Source organism: Schistocerca nitens, chromosome 8 (genome assembly GCF_023898315.1).
Source record: "Schistocerca nitens isolate TAMUIC-IGC-003100 chromosome 8, iqSchNite1.1, whole genome shotgun sequence".
Lineage (NCBI taxonomy): Eukaryota > Metazoa > Arthropoda > Insecta > Orthoptera > Acrididae > Schistocerca > Schistocerca nitens.
Genome location: NC_064621.1, coordinates 237,611,407 through 237,628,731, shown reverse-complemented (window position 1 = coordinate 237,628,731; position 17,325 = coordinate 237,611,407). Strand labels below are relative to the sequence as shown.

Sequence of the window (17,325 nt, the reverse complement as noted above, 5' to 3'; positions counted from 1 at the left end):
GTGGAGTCATGCCGACTCCATTGTCGCGGCCAGCTGCGCTAGATATCTCGGCCGAGGATGCATGGGCCGAGCAGCCCGCTCGAGGTGGTCCCATATATTCTCGATGGGTTTCAATCCGAGGAGTTCGGTGGTTAGGGGAGTACAGTAAACTCACCCTGGTGCTCTTCGAGCAACGCACGTACACTGCGAGATGTGTGACACATTGCACTGTCCTGCTGGTCATCGTGCTGAGGAAAAACAAAATGCATATAGGGGCGGACAAGGCCCCAAAGACAAATGCATACTTGTGATGATCCACCTTGCCTTACAGAATGAGGTCACCCAGAAAGTGCCACGAAAACATCCCCAAGACCAAAACACTTCCTCCTCCGGCCTGGACCTCCCCGACGAATATTGCAGGGCAGTACACGCCAATGGCCATGCGTCCGCCAGAGCATAAAACGTGATTCATCTGAAAAGATCACCTGTCGCCATTCAGTGGGCGTCCAGTTGCGCTACTGGCGTGCAAATTCCAGCTTTCGTCGCCAGTGAATAGCATGGGTGCATGAACAAGGCGCCTGAGGCAGAGGTCCATACGCAACAACGTTTGATGAACGGTCGTTGAGGAGACACTGTTGGTAGTCCCTTGGTTCGCCTGGTGGTCAATTACGCGTCTTTTCACTGTACACTTCTCCGCAGCCGTCGTTCATCCCTAAGGCCCGTGGTGCACCACAGTTGCCTCGGCAACGGTTTTGGATAGCGCCATTTTGCCATACTTTAACCACGGCGGAAAGCGAACTGTTTACAGTTTAACCGTTTCGCAAATGTTCCACAATTGGCCAGAAAGCCAATCATCATGCTCTTCTGGACGTCAGATAGCTCGCTATGTATCCGACAACGATTGCGCTGTTTTTCGCGTCCCCCCGACATGCTTTATGTACCCTCCACCGATAGTGCTTCCCCCTGCCATCTGTGAGTGGTTATTGATGTTAACGTCGAACACAGGCGGTGGTCACGTTAATGTGACTGGACCATATAATTTTCAGGTGAACAACGAAACAAACCGAACAAAATGCGCCTTTTTAATATCTTTTATGCCTTCAGTAGTAGATAAACTAATATAAACTTTTTAACGACCTCCATGAAAAAATTTCTTTCACTATTGAACTCGAAAACGAAAACCGCCAATTACATTATTTAGACTTGACGCTTACAGTAGAAGACAATAACATCACTTTCAATATTTTTCGAAAAGAAACGTATACTGACCAAATAGTGCCTGCTTCCTCTTTTCATCCACAGTCTCAAAAAATGGCCTTTTTTCACTCTGCCGTCCACCGAGCCACCTCCATAACACTTTCAACAGAAAAGTTTAATGAAGAGATTAATTTACTTAAAACCATAGCAGTCAATAATGAATATACGCCTAACATAGTGCACGATACCCTAAAAAAGAAAACTGCAAGAACTACCACGCTCAACACCTCATGCACTGAAATTAACCCAAAAAAACGTTTTTCTATTCCTTTCATAGGACCCATTTCCTATCAGATTCAGCGCATGCTTCGCAACAAATACAACTGCAATGTTGCCTTCTCTACTAATAACAATCTGAAGAGAAACTTCATTCATAATTTGAAATCCATTCGCTCCCCTACAGAAAGTTCTGGCGTTTATAAGATCATATGTGATACCTGCTCCTCCTACTATATACGGCAAACTGGGCGTGTTTCACCATCAGATATAAAGAACATCTTTTGAGAAAGAACGGAACCAGTCCCCTAAATTCATCCTTTGCCGATCATCTCTTAATTACTGGACACGTGCCTAAAGCCGTAGGCGATAGCAATATTCTGCATACCGAAACGAAGTAGCTTAGATGTTTTAGAGGAATTGGGGATTTTCAAACATCTCTCTCGTCATGATGGCCTCATTCTCAACGAACAGCTGCAGCTGCGAAAAAAAAAAAAAACTTTTTCGACTGTATAAAGCCATTGCTTGATCTTTGATTCAGATTTCCTCATGCATTTTACTAAATGTTGTTTTTCTGTTACATCTTTGCTGTTTTCTTGCATGTCATAACTGACTTTTTTTTTTACGTTACAAAATGTATCTCTGTTTAAAGCAGATAAATATGTAACTTCATCCTATTATTATTAGTGCTTACGTTATGCCTGAATCAGCTGCATCACGATTTCATGTGTCTAAATTTGAATGTACAGTAGCCTAGTTGTTTCTGCGGCTACTAGATGGCGCTCGTAGCAACACCATGTTTACTTGGCCACACTTTCTAACGTGGGCACCTCAGTCTTGTTGCAACCCTTGTTCACTCAAGTACGAGCAGCCCTTAGCGGCTCGCCATCTTATTTACAACTATTCATGACGTCGCCTTTCCGGCTTAGATTTTTGTTAAATGTGACTTGTAAGTACTGCATCTCTTTCCAGTCAGTACAAACTTTAATTTTATTAATGTATTATATACCTAATATGTTTTAGAACAGTTAGTTTAATTCTGAAGACGACGCTCATAGTAGCGTCGAAACCTGGTCAATTTTGACTTAATATTTGTGACCGAGGGCTTATTTGTTCTAATATAACTTTGTATTATATTATACAGAAATAAATTTGACCCACATTAGATGACACATATGTGCCGAAACATATCTAGGTGAATAAAAAGAAAGAAACTTTTTTTTTTGCATAAGACAGAATTTACGAAACACAAATTTACCAGTTATCTTTCATCTACAGCGCTTCAAAGCGACCAGTCTGCTATTTTAAGGGGGATCACTAATAACAGGTCCAGCGAGCCTACAATATTATGTTTGGTAATGCTAGTTACTAACGTAAAGCTGGCAGAATAATTTAATGAAAGAATGTTACGACATGAAAATCTCTGTAGAAAGATCCGTGTGCAGCGGAGAACCCAGCAGACAGTAAAGCCACTGTGTAAATAAAGTATTTCTCACTTCGGTTCTCCCTGCGGGCCTCGAACTACGTCATCGCTTCAGCAAAGTTTCCTACATAACTGGTGAGACGAGATTCTGTTCCGCGAAGACATTCCGTTGGCGCACTGACCGCTGCAACACATCCTAGGTCAGAGCCCTAAGTACTGCTACAATCGCTGAGGCTCACCTGGGGAGTAATAAATAGTTTTATTTGTGTACCTCTACAGAAACTCATCAATTGTTTAAATGTGTGTGAATTCCTATGTGACCAAACTGCTGAGGTCATCGGTCCCTAGACTTACACACTACTTAAACTAACTTATGCTAAGAACAACACGCACACCCATGCCCGAGGGAGGACTCGAACCTCCGGCGCGAGGGGCCGCGCAATCCGTGACATGGCGCCTCTAACCACGCGGCCACCAGCGGGGCTGAAACTCATCACTACTGTTTCTGATAACATACCACTTCTCTAGTGCCCAAACCTTCACGTTAGATACTGTCTTACTTTCAATTCTGTATCTCACGAAAGTCAGGCACCTGTGCAAATATGACGAACAATTTGCAGCTGAAATTTGTGATATGGTCAGGATCTTGGCTTTTGTGAGATAGACATAAGAATGTTCGTGATTAAAACTTCCGCTACAGTTGTACAGTTAGTTACTGACTGACGTCTTTACACTACCAGGTTTCAGGGACTCAACCCCATCTTCAGGGGTATCTGTAAATACGAGGGCGTGCTGAAAAGTAATGTCTCCGAATTATTTATGTAAAAACACTTAAGGCTTTTTAAATAAAACAAACATTAACAACATTCTACACCTTTATTATTCATGTCTACATGTTTGCAGCCGTCTGCCGCTATAGTGCTCGGAATTGAAGAGTTTGACATGTCGGTGTGTAACGTAACTATGTCTATCCCTGAGAAACAGCGTGCTATAATAGAGTCTAGCATTCGAGCATTCTACGAGTGTGTTGACACATGGAGAACGTTTTTTTTTATTTTTTTATTTTTTAGCACGACATTGCCAGACAACACACGAGCGCTGCGACATCTGCAACAATCTGACGCTTTGGGTAACTGTCATCGATCATTCATATGCAGTCCCAACTCGGCCTCTTCCTATTTTCATCTGCTTCCAAAGCTTAAAGAACACCTTTGATGATTTGATTTTGATAATGAAAAAGTGGTGCAAGTAGAGGTGAGCTCCATCAACAACGTCATTCTACAGTGACGGTATCGACAAACTGGTTTCTCTGTGGGAGAAATGTTTTCGTTACCAGGATGAGTATGTTGAGGAATAAATATGTAGACATGAAGAATAAAGGTGCAGAATGTTGTTAATGTTTGTTTTATTTAAAAAGCCTTAAGTGTTTTTACATTAAAAATTCGGAGGCATTACTTTTCAGCAGGCCTTCGTATATTAGGTCGAAGCGTCCATGTCAAAGTTAACTTACAAGGCAACACGTCTGCCGTACATGGCTTATCAGATTGATTACCCAAATCTGACCGCGTAACAAGCACCTTTCTCATGTAACTGACGTAAACCACCCTTATCCTGAAAGTGCCGGCTAGAGGGCACAGAGTAAAGGACCAAGCGATCAAATTCTTGTATAGCGTTGTCATTGGAAGGCGGGATGCAGATAACGCAGACGGAACTCACTGGCGCACTGTACAAGTGCTGGCTTCCAATAACAACGCTATATAAACGTTTTATCGGTTGGTCCGTTCACTCCGAGGCCCGAGAGAAAGGCCTCGGTTCACTCCGTGCCCTCTCGCAGGCGTTTTCAGGATAAGTATGATGACTAGCGTTGCTCGTGGCGTGGGCAGCTTTGGGTGTTCAGTTTGATAAACCATGTATACCAGATGTTTTTCTTTTTAAGCTAGCTTAGGCATGGGCGCTTCCACTTTCTATTTATAGATATACCTGCAGTTAGGGCCGAATCCTGAAATCCGATAGTGTAAGGACTTCAGTCAATAAAGAACTGTGCAGCTGTAGCGGATATTCCAATCATGAACATGACATCAGGATGAGGATGAGAAACATGTGGTAATGCAAAAACCAAACATAACTCTAAGAGAAGAAAAAGGAAAACATCGACGAACGAGGGAATTATCCGAATGGGGCATAAATAGGTAGTTGTGATGTATGCGTACAGACAAAAAAAATTATTACTATTTCATAAAAATTGGACGATTTACGTAGAGAAAGAGCTTCACAAATTGAACGAGTCAATAATGTGTTGGTCCACCTCTAGCCCTTATCCAAGCAGTTAATCGGCTTGGCATTGGCTGACAGAGATGTTGGATGTCATGCTATATTTTATTCAACTGCGCGTTATATTGTCTCACTTCTGAGCTGGTTGGAGGGTCCTGCCCGCAATGCTCCAAATGTTCTCAGTTGGAGAGAGATCCAGCGAACTTGTTGGTCGACGTAGTGTTAGGCAAGCACGAAGACAAGCAATAGAAGTTCTTGCCGTGTGCAGGAGGGCATTATCTTGCTGAAATGTAAATTCAGGATGGCTTGCCACCAAGGACAACAAAAGGGCGTAGAATATCATCGACGTACTTTTGTGCTGCCAGGGTGCTGTGGATGACAACCAACAGGTTCTGCTATTGAAAGAAATGACACCCTAGCCCATCACTCCTGGCTGGCGGTCCGTATGGCTGGCGACAGTCAGGTTGGTATCTCACCGACGTCAGAGTTGCCTCCAGACACATCTTTGGCCTCGAATGTCAATGACTGGAGTATAATTGTCTTCAGTGATGAGTCTCGCTTCGGACTGAGTCCGATGACCAGTGACGACGTGTCTGTAGACGCCCCAGACAGCGGTGGGATACCAACCTGTATGTCGCCTGCTATAGGGGTCGACAACCAGGGGAGATGGCCTGGGGCGCCATTTGTTTTCATAGCAGGACCCCTTGCCTGCCACCTGCATCACCCAAAAACATAGCGGTACGCTGACGATATTCTACGCCCCGTTTTGTTGCCGTTCATGGCAATCCATTCTGGGCTTACATTTCAGCAAGATAATGCTCACCCGCACACGGCGCGGGTTTCTACTGCTTGTCTTCGAGCTTGTCAACCCTACATTGGCCAACAAGGTCGCCCAATCTCACGTTTGGAGCATATGGGCAGTGCTCTCCAACCAGTTCCAGATTTCGATGATCCATTGACCCAATTGGACAGAAATTGGCAACGATATACCTCAGAATGTCATCTAGTATCTCTATGAATCAATGCCAAGCTGCATAATTCTTGCAGAAAACCCAAATGTTATTGACTTGCTCAATTTGTGAAGCTATTTCTCTTGAATAAATCTCCAATTTTTCTGAAATTGTGTACTGGTTTGTTAGTCTGTACATGTAAATCAGATCTACTGATTTCCGTCCCATTCAGACAATTCCTTCGTGATTTGTCTTTTTTTGTCTTGGAGTGCACGTTTGTTTACGCGGGAACATAATTAAATCAATGCCCCTGGAACTGTCAGTATTCAGCGTGGCTTATGCGTACTTTTATTCGACCATGAAATTCAGTATCCTGTATTCACACAGAGCAGTACCTGATGTTAGGAAAACAGTCATATTATTCGGAATTCTATAACTATGGTGTCGATAGAGGAGTGGTGGTTTGCCAGAAACGTTTTTTCATCGTCCATCCACTTCTGGATATGAGGCTGACCAGTCTTTTTGCTCTCTTCTGGATGCTGAGGTTTGTAATGCTTCCATCCTACTGTGAGATCTGAAACATTTAATCTCAGTATATTTGGTAAATTTTTCGCACTCACTTATTACAGCTGTGTCCTCTGACCATCTGGCCATGTTCTGCAGACTAAGTCCAGAAAAGGGTCCAAGATATCTTTTGTCATGTTGTCGCTACTATAGATGCTATCCGTATTTTTCATACTGTAAGCAGCGTAACGATGTCTGTATTATTCGGGCAACATTCCATACTGTAAGCAACGTAACGATGTCTGTATTATTCAGGCAACATTCCATACTGTAAGCAACGTAACGATGTCTGTATTATTCAGCTGGCAGTACCGGATGCTTTTAGCCCCAAGTTTGAGCGTAAGTACTAATGCCATTACCAGTCGCGGTATTCCGTTACACGCACTGTGGGTAATATCCGGTTGAAGTCGTTAGAAGCCGAGGCCTATTAACTGGATATGGCGTGAGGAAAGGGTAGCCAATATCGTACATTCAGACATTTGTCTCTTCGTATCTCGTCAATGACGCAGCGTAGCTTTCAGCGTCCTCGTGAATGTTTGCTGGACGTTAGGCACAGCCGTCAAGTCTATGCTTCATCCACAAACTAATAAGGCCTTGTTCCTACAGAGTGTATGTTTTTGACTTGAGACAACTAAGTATCTCGAAGACGAGGCATCGTACGAAAAAAATGTTCAAAGTGGAATGTTAATCTTAGTTGGGGGACATCTGTCTGTGATACAACTGGCCATCTTCTAACCGCACCTCCCGTGGGCTGGGTCAACTTTTATTTTAAAAACAAAAACCTTCCATTTTATTATACATTTGGATTCTACGCCAAAAATACGTACGATTTACTCAAACTATTGTTTCCCATTCGTGGTGGATGACGCTGTAATCGCAAATTTCAAGTGCATTTCTTCTTGCAATTAAGAACCGACGAATTTGATTCCACATTTCGTTAACGATGCAAATACTGATGTTCAAACGTTACTCGAGCGTTGCAAATGTGATCGTACAATACAGATAATAAGGCTAGACAATGACATTTCTGACAAATAAGTTACTTGTATTATGGTAACGTAATTTTTTGTTCCCTAAGGGATTAATTATAGTGAGTCCCCAAACCATCAGAATACTTACTTCGGTCCAATGGGAACAGAAAACTATTACATCCACGTCATTGTCCCTGCATCACGCTAAACGTAATTTCTAACTAGACATTGAAACGGCTAACCATGCTGCACTGTATAATCAAATTTGCAAAAGTAAAGTAAAGTTCCAACATAAATATCAACCATTACAACACAAAGGTTTACATTTACAGATCGTAAATAAAAAATAAAATCCAACGCGTCGATCCTTAATTCCAAAAACAGGCAAAGTTGACCCCGCTCACGCAGGAGGTTTGGTTAGGCGGTGGCCAGTTGTAGCACAGATACATGTCCTCTTTACTAATATTTTCTCCTAGAGAGTTTTTTCCGTACGGTGCGGTGTTGTCGAGATATTTAGTTGTCTCATGTTTAAACAACCACCGTGTATAATGAAAAAGACCTGTTTATCACGAAATCGTTAAAGATACAGATATTAACAGTCGTTGCTACAGCATTTTAAGGAATATGCGTGTGCTTCTGTTGGGTGGCAATCATCCTTAAAGTTGTATGTGAATCGTCCGTTGGGGCTTCAGACATCCATAACATGATTGCTGTACATTATTTCGTCGTATTTAAGTCTAATAAACGCAAGACTGTTTATAACATAATTTCTGTTACATATATACATATATCAACAAAAACAAAACGAGGATAATGGAGTGTAGTCCAACTAATTCGGGTGATGCTGAGGGAATTGGATTAGGGAATGAGACACTTAAAGTAGTAGGTGAGTTTTGCTATTTGGGAAGCAAAATAACTGATGATGGTCGAAATAGGGAGGCTATAAAATGCACACTGACAGTGGCAAGAAAAGCGTTTCTGAAGAAGAGAAGTTTCTTAACATCGAGTGTAGATTTAAGTGTCAGCAAGTCCGTTCTAAAAGTATTTGTATGGAGTGTAGCCATGTATGGAACCGAAACGTGGTTGATAACCAGTTTAAACAAGAAGAGAATAGAAGCACCTGAAATGTAGTGCTACAGAGGAATGGTGGTGGTAAGTTCCTATGGGACCAAATTGCTAAGATCATCGGTCCCTAGGCTTACACACTACTTAATCTATCTTAAACTAACTTGCGTTAAGGACAACACACACACCCATGACCGAGGGAGGACTTGAACCTCCGACGGGGGCAGCCGCGCGAACCGTTGCAAGGCGCCCAAGACCGCACGGCTATCCCGCGCGGCCCTACACAAGAATGCTGAAGTTACATGGGTAGATCAAGTAGTTAATGAGAAGGTATTGAACAGAATTGGGGAGAAGAGAAATTTGTGGTACAACCTAACTAGAAGAAGGGATTGGTTTGTAGAACACATTCTGAGGCACCAAGAGATCACCAATTCAGTACTGAAGGGAAGCGTGGGGTGGGGGTGGAGTTGGTTGGGGGGGGGGGGGTAAAATCGTAGAGGGTGACCAAGAGATTCATACAGTAATCAGATTCAGAAGGTGTTGGTTGCAGTAGGTACTTGGAGATGAAGAGGCTTGTACAGCATAGCGTAGCATGGAGGGCTGCATCAAACCAGTCTTTGGACTGAACACCACCACAACATATACAGGTATCCGAGAATTTCTCTTACTCCTCTTGACTTTCTTTGGGGAAATACATAGTTGTTTTACTGGTGTCACTGCTGTGATGCCGATGAAAAGTATCATTGTTGTCATTATTGTAAGTCGCAAAAGAGCAGCAAATTGCAGCCTATCGCTCTTCATTAGAACAGTTTCCAAATGCTAAGTCTGGCTCAAGAGTGTCAGTTTTTGATGCATGTGCTATATATCACAGTTCACACTGGAGGAATGAGATTTTCTTGTCTAGGAAAATTTCCACTATAAGGAACAGAGAAAACGGAACTTGTCTCATGTTTTGGTATGACCTGAGATGTCATCATGATACTGAGTTGTCATCATGATACCAATTCAGACTATATATTTCAAGAAAATTACGAGAATGGAAATTTTTATTTGGACATGTTGCAAAAATAGTTTAAACCCCAGCTCAAATGCATAGGAATCATGGGTACAGCAGGACAGAGCTACTGCACATTTGGCAGTTCAGTTGTCGAGATCCTTGACGAGCAATTGAGGGGCCACTGGATTGGGTGGGTGGTTCAGCAACATCTCCAGCCCCAATGACATGGCCAAGAGGAAGCCCGGATCTTACAACTCTACAAAACTCATTACGTGGATTACTGAAATCACTTGTGACTCGACGTCGCTAAAAGACTAAAGAAACATTATTCAGAAGTATTGAGGACTCCTTTCGAAGTATACATCCTGAGATGCTCCGTAAAATGTCAAGGAAGACAATGACACACATAGATCTCTGTGTAAGGAACGACGGTGCACGTCCACCGGGTACACAGTTTTTATACGTAAGTGCTCTGATGTAATGTATTTTGTTTTTATCTAGGAGTACAGGAACGTTTTTGACACACTGTACAATGGGAGCTAGTGTGTATACGCAGCGAGAAAGTACGTCTTAGATTAATTACAGTCTTCCCTCTTTGTTCCATTCGTACATAGAGTGAAGAAGAAAATGTAGCTGTATGCGTCCGAATCCGACCTTCTTTCTCTAAATGTTGTCATGAGACTTATTCGCAATACACGAAGGAAAGACAGAAAGGAAAGTTGCATCTTTACTTGGCGCCAACGTCAAGGTCATTGGCGACAAAGGTTTTACTTGTTAAGATACGGGAAAGTAAATCGGACGTGAGCGTGTCGAAAATACGATTTAGGTAAACAACGGAAAGTCTTAAACAGTTTGGCCGGTTGGGGTTTCAAAGCGCGTCCCTCACAAATACTAGTTCAGAGTCCACTTGTGGATGGTAGCTATTGCAGCAACCAACATTGCATCGAGACGAAATCATCGCAGAGTGGACTCTCTGGCATCGGCTGGGGCGTCAGAAGGACCGTGGCCTCGACTGAGGACCAGCCGTGACTGTCACCTTGAGGGATTCCGCGAAACGACTGGAAGCATGACTCAGGAGGTCTGGGTCAGATCGGATTCAACTTTCTCCGTACTCAGCACCCGTTACCTGGTCTGAAAGTTTGAAATGCGTGATTATTTTCAAAGAAACATTGGTTACTAGGATCTGTTTACGTATTTTCCAATCTGAACAGTTGCATACGATGAATGACTTTCTTTTAAATGACTTGACCTCTCGATTTCTCATGGAGAAACTGAACTAAATTTTCATTCCCCTTACAAACTCATTATGGTAGCCCTAGCGTCGTTACTAAATTCGACAAACCTCCGTAACGATCGATTACGTTTTGAACTAACTTTGCCATCAGTTTCGACGAGGTACATTATAAAGAATTTTTTAAATTACGTCAGGATTACTGATTCTTATAGAATAATTACTCTGCTGGTTTTGGTACGCAATAGCTATCGACAACTGCGAATAATTCTCTAAAATGGTTTTATTAAAAAGTATAGAAAATAGTTCTAGGTATCTCTTAACTCAGAAAATCCCATCCAAGATAAATTTCATTACGAGTCAAAACGTCCAAACCGACATATTCGTCTTGCGAACCAGTTACAACAGCTACGGACAGCCACGTATTACCCCTAAACGCACTCTTTATGAATACAGAAAAGCCGAAATGACATTCTCGAAAAACGCGAGGTGCTTCGGTAATAGGTTTATGAACAGGAAAACCCTTCAAAGATATACCACGTCCTTCAAAGACTTACGTACTGGGTAGTAACGACGACGACGCCATTGTCTTGTAAAAGCCATTGCTTTTTCGCATTTCGTGCAACAAAGTTTTTTTTTTTTTTTTTCATCTCCCATTTCTTACTCATGAGATCTGAGCGAGCTAATGCAGGAGTTTGTTCTTTTCAGCGAAATTCTCCACTGGAGCAGGAGTGCGACAAAGGGTTTCCAACCAGGAATATTTCGGAACGGACTGCCGGTTCAGACATTTGGCTGATAACCAAGGGAAACTTTCCGAAGACCTTGGACAGAGCGGATCAGGACATGGGTACTATCCGTATAGTCTTTTCGAATGAAGATTATTTTTCGTCTCTTGTAACTTGAATCGCTTGACTTCCTAGTGAAATTGTGACAATTCTTATGGTGTTTTATATAGTGTGTATAGAGAGAGAGGGAGAGAGAGAGAGAGAGAGAGAGAGAGAGAGAGAGAGAGAGAGACCATGTTGAGAACTGAATAAATGGTGATTTATCAGTTTCTATTTTTACGAATAAAATTTGCTCGTGTCAAAGGTAGTATTTTTATGCTAGGTTAAAATTCGACGTAAGCTGGCCACCAGTTTTATCAAATGATGTTCACAGCAGACTTATGAACGCTTTCCAGCCTTACGACTATAGATACTTCGGATATCCGCTCCTCTTATCTGAACTGGTATGTCTTTGGCTTAGTCCCAAGAAACCCAGTAGCATCTTAGGTAAGTGTGCTATTTCAACGTGGAATAGGAACATTGGCGTCCTTCTTATTTTCCTGATCTTTATACCTTATCTTACCGCGTATTGGATTTGGCAATGTTAGTGGTAGGTAAGGCCAAATACCCTTCCTATGTGACGCTGTAACTCTGCACATTTATGTACATGGAGGAGACACACGATCTGAACCTAATGAAGACGCTGGCATCTCAACTAGCCATAATCTAATTCATAGTCTTAGCAACGTAAATAATATTTGAGTATTTTTTATGCCTCGGAGACTGATGATGAGCAACAGTGGCTCGAAACGTCTCGCAAATGAATTACTGTTACAAGACTAACGACTGTGTGTATTTTTTTAGAGGTATCAACACCAAAGACGATATGTACGTTAATAAACAATTCCTAGCCAACTCTTTGTCGCTAAATGTTGAAAAGATGCACAATGTGCAGTTCAGAACTTGTAAGATGTTTCCTCCCAGTAGTTATATGTTTAAAATATGACAAGAGGTAGACAGAAGTGGTTGACATTGTTAAAGTCTTGAGGTTACAACTTTGCTACAAATTCTTCTGAGAGGAGCATACCACAAAAACAATGAAGCGACTAAATAAATCTTTATTGGCCAAACGGATATTGCCATGCATAGCTAGCATTCCTCGCGTAATTTTTTCCATAATACCGCTCAGTATTATTTTATGGGGCAACTCATCAAGCGAAGCTAAAGTTTTCCGAGTCCAAAAGCAAGTAACATAAGTTATCTCTGGGGTTCACTCAAGAATTTGCTGTAGAGGTTAATTCAAGGGCCTGGGGGGGTCTATATATCCCAGTATGTTTATTCCTTAGGGAAATTTTACTATAAATTATATATTTGTTGTTCAAACCAACTGTTGTTCAAATCAACAGCTCATTTCACGGAATCAATACTAGAAATGAGAATAACATTCGCACTGTCGAATCAACCCGGGTAGAGCAATGTTCTGTGCGATATATTATGAGTTTTTAAGTTTACGTATGTATGCTACTATGCCAATAACGTTATTTTAAAGCGTTGATGAATGTGGAATGTTGTTCTCGCTAGTGTTTACTACGACAGCGGTTACATACTAGAATGATAGACGACGCACTTTTCTATACACTCACGCAGGGTGACGGTGTAAAATTACGACAGTAGGCCTACGCACTTGAAAATGGCAAACTGTCGAAAATTGTGGGTAGTAATGTGAACGACAGTGTTTGTATAAGAGCCAAAGTGGAAAATGGAATTTCGATTAACACGGGCCTGTACTGCGAAGACCAGATAAAATTCAACGTGTAGTACTCTCTGTCTTGAATCGCGTTACAGCCTATCAACGCTTCAAGTCAACATTTTGAGCATATGGTATGAAAGTCATAATAATAAACACACGAACCGTACCGGAGTTACTATTTGCTTAAAATCGGTACAGCGGTTTGCGGCGTTGTTATCTAGTTACTATTTAATCAAGTTCCGCAGATACGTCATTGAAGTGCTCTTCGAAGGTTATTTCCAGCGCTACAGGCAAATAAATCAGCATCATATTTCGACAGCTACAAACGTTGCAAAGTACTTATGTACGTCAAACCATCGCCACATAGTCCGCTATAACTTCGCGAACATTTCACCTAGTGTTATCCCGTTCTGGATAAATTTGCGGTGGCCTGTCTAAGTGATCTCTAACCAAATAAATACTTCTTGCAGTTTTACGAAATACAGCAACCAGCCACTTTTTTATGTGTTTTTGTTTAAGCTAATGCCGTTGTGGCCGAGCGGTTCTAGGCGCTTCAGTCCGGAACCGCGCTACTGCTACGGTCGCAGGTACGAATCCTGCCGCGGGCATGGATGTGTGTGCTGTCCTTAGGTTAGTTAGGTTTAAGTAGGTCTAAGTTCTATGGGACTGATGACCTCAGATGTTAAGTCCCATAGTGCTCAGAGCTATTTGAATCATTTTAAGCTAATGCGCGTTTCGGGCTTTCACCCACCTTCACTTGGCGTAATACATATTTGAATGTTCAGTCAGTGCATCGTTACAACATCGACAGCAGTTAATAATGCTGCAGGTGCCCTGCACAAAATAACAATTCTGTTTAGCTACTACATTTCACGAATTGTATATTTACGATACATTGCTGTTTAGTTGTACATATGGTCTACTCCGCTTGTCGTCCGATTTTCGCGTTTATAGATGTGGCACACACAAGTTTGCAAGATAGAAGTAGAGTAACATCTATAGACTCGAAAATCGGAGAGCAGCAGAGTAGAAAGTAAGTATAGCTTAACAGCAATATATCTAGAGTAACCAGATGCAATTGTTACAAAAAGGAGGACAAAGGAAGAAAAAAGAGGAACATCAAACGGGTCCACTGCAGATGAGGATACCACCCGCCAGCTTTGGTCAAGTCACGTGACTTCCGGGAATCACCGGTAAAACTAGTAGTTAATTGTTACTGATGGCCAGGTGGTGGTTAACTCAGCAATATAAAAAAAAATTAAAAACATTGATTGTGGTGACAGTGTGGCGTCAATTGGTTTTTTATGTCAACAACACGGAATTGTATACAAAGCGAAAAACGTAAGACCATTCACCTCCCTTCATTCGACGCACCGCTACCAACATCTACAATTCAAGCAGCAGCTGATGATATGTAAACTGCACTTAAACCTTCCGAATACAAATAAACTGAATGACTATGAAACAATAAAATAAAACCATGACAGTTAATCTGTCGAGTTATTTCTTACATTTATTGGCCACTGAGACATACGTTCCAGCTCCACATATCTTACATTCCGCTTCAAATTCATTTCTCCCTTTTTTAAAGCCGGATATTTGCAGGAAAGGACATCAGAAAATGTATACTTTCGTTTAGGCATAGCCAAATTTTTTACGTAACTCACTCGGTTAAAAATTATACTCATAAATCACACGTGCACTACAGGAAACCAAGCCAATACAAAGCGAAGATACGAAACGAAAATTTTAAATAATCGATATTTGCATTCACTTATAGGTAGCTCAACGATAACATCGACGATCCTGGTGCCACCTACTAACACCGCCTTTGTGCGTGTTTGTCACGAAGGCCGTGCCAATAGTTAAAGTACTTAAGAAAAGAGAAATAGAAGGGAGCGAATTGTAAATTTAACTGTATTACGCTCAACTATGCGAAAAATCCGGACACCGTAAAAATCCGCCCGGACCCCGGACAAAGAGCTAAAAAGGAGGACATGTCCGGATTAATCCGGACGTCTGGTCACCCTAAATATATCGTAAATATCGACATGCGAAGTAGAGTAGCTAAACAGAATTGTTATTTTGCACAGGACAACTACAACATCCTTCTGTCGATGTTGTAAAGATGTACTAACAGAACACTCAAATATGTATTAAGCTAAATGAGAATGGGTGAAAGCCCGAAACGCGTATTAGCTTAAACAAAAGTACAAGAAAGGTGGCTGCTTGTATTTCTTAAAATAATATAATCCACAGCCACGAAACTCAATAACTAATAAAATGGATAAATTATTGTTAAATACTTCTTGTCCAGCTTAATGGCATGGAGAAGATCGGTGCCGCTGTTATATTACCCTGAGGCACTACAGAAAACAGCTTCGTACCTGTTTGTAACACTCCGTCCGTGGCACCGCATTTTAACTTTTAAGACAACATTCACACAGCGTTGGACGCCACATTGGAACATCTCCCACTATTAAGAATGCAGGATGCGACCCTGTTGTTGATATCGAGTTTGGCAACAGAGACATATGCCTACCTGTTACGGGAGATGACAGCGGTGGAGACTGGCGGATGTTGTGGTGAGTGGCGGGGCTGTTGTTGCACCGGCAGCGATGCAGGTGATGAGATACGGAATGACCAGGGGCAGCCGCTTCTCTGCTACTTATGGGACCAAGCGTGCGAGTAGCCAGCTGTAGGAGTAGGGGGAGAGGTGGGGAGGGGAGGCGGGGAGAGGGCAACAACAGACTCAGCCACAGAATCTCGGAATGCATTGCCGCCGGGAACCACCCCACGCGCCTTCACTGCTGTGACGCACGCACCGTCTCGAAAAGCCTGCGTAACGGGGCACTTACGCACTGTCGATTCCCCCAAAGTGCCTTTCTCGGGCGACTTCCCTGTCTCGATCGACACCGCTCATCGTAGTTTAACACGGAAATAAACACTGCGCTGCATATTTCTCCGCGTTTGTTGTTACCTCATTGGAGTCAGAGTCCCCCAGAACGTAAGTAAAACCCTGCCGAATATACTGGCGTACGTACGAGTATTGCGGTCCGTTTGTGCTGTAACTTCTGACCGCCGTAAAGGCCACGCAGACAATCATCTACATCTACATCCATACTCCGCAAGCCACCTGACGGTGTGTGGCGGAGGGTACCTTGAGTACCTCTATCGGTTCTCCCCTCTATTCCAGTTTCGTATTGTTCGTGGAAAGAAGGATTGTCGGTATGCCTCTGTGTGGGCTCTAATCTCTCTGATTTTATCCTCATGGTCTCTTCGCGAGATATACGTAGGAGGGAGCAATATACTGCTTGACTCCTCGGTGAACGTATGTTCTCGAAACTTCAATAAAAGCCCGTACCGAGCTACTGAGCGTCTCTCCTGCTGAGTCTTCCACTGGAGTTTACCTATCCGTAACGCTTTCGCGATTACTAAATGATCCTGTAACGAAGCGCGCTGCTCTCCGTTGGATCTTCTCTGTCTCTTCTATCAAGCCTATCTGGTACGGATCCCACATTGCTGGGCAGTATTCAAGCAGTGGGCGAACAAGCGTACTGTAACCTACTTCCTTTGTTTTCGGATTGCATTTTCTTAGGATTCTTCCAATGAATCTCAGTCTGGCATCTGCTTTACCGACGATCAATTTTATATGATCATTCCATTTTAAATCACTCCTAATGCGTAGTCCCAGATAATTTATGGAATTAACTGCTTCCAGTTGCTGACCTGCTATATTTTAGTTAAATGATAAGGGATCTTTCTTTCTATGTATTCGCAGCACATTGCACTTGTCTACATTGAGATTCAATTGCCATTCCCTGCACCATGCGTCAATTTGCTGCAGATCCTCCTGCATTTCAGTACAATTTGCCATTGTTACAACC

At 42.4% G+C, this 17,325-nt stretch overlaps 1 protein-coding gene across 1 annotated transcript in view; it reads right to left on the bottom strand.

Annotated features, from left to right (window-relative positions):
* The window catches only part of LOC126198635 (multidrug resistance protein homolog 49-like), a 134,005-nt gene extending 117,907 nt beyond the window's left edge, over positions 1-16,098 (bottom strand). The window contains exon 1 of the mRNA XM_049935096.1: positions 15,981-16,098. The gene's annotated coding sequence lies outside the window, so the exon portion shown is untranslated. The remainder of the gene's footprint in view (positions 1-15,980) is intronic.
* Positions 16,099-17,325: the final 1,227 nt, after the last annotated feature.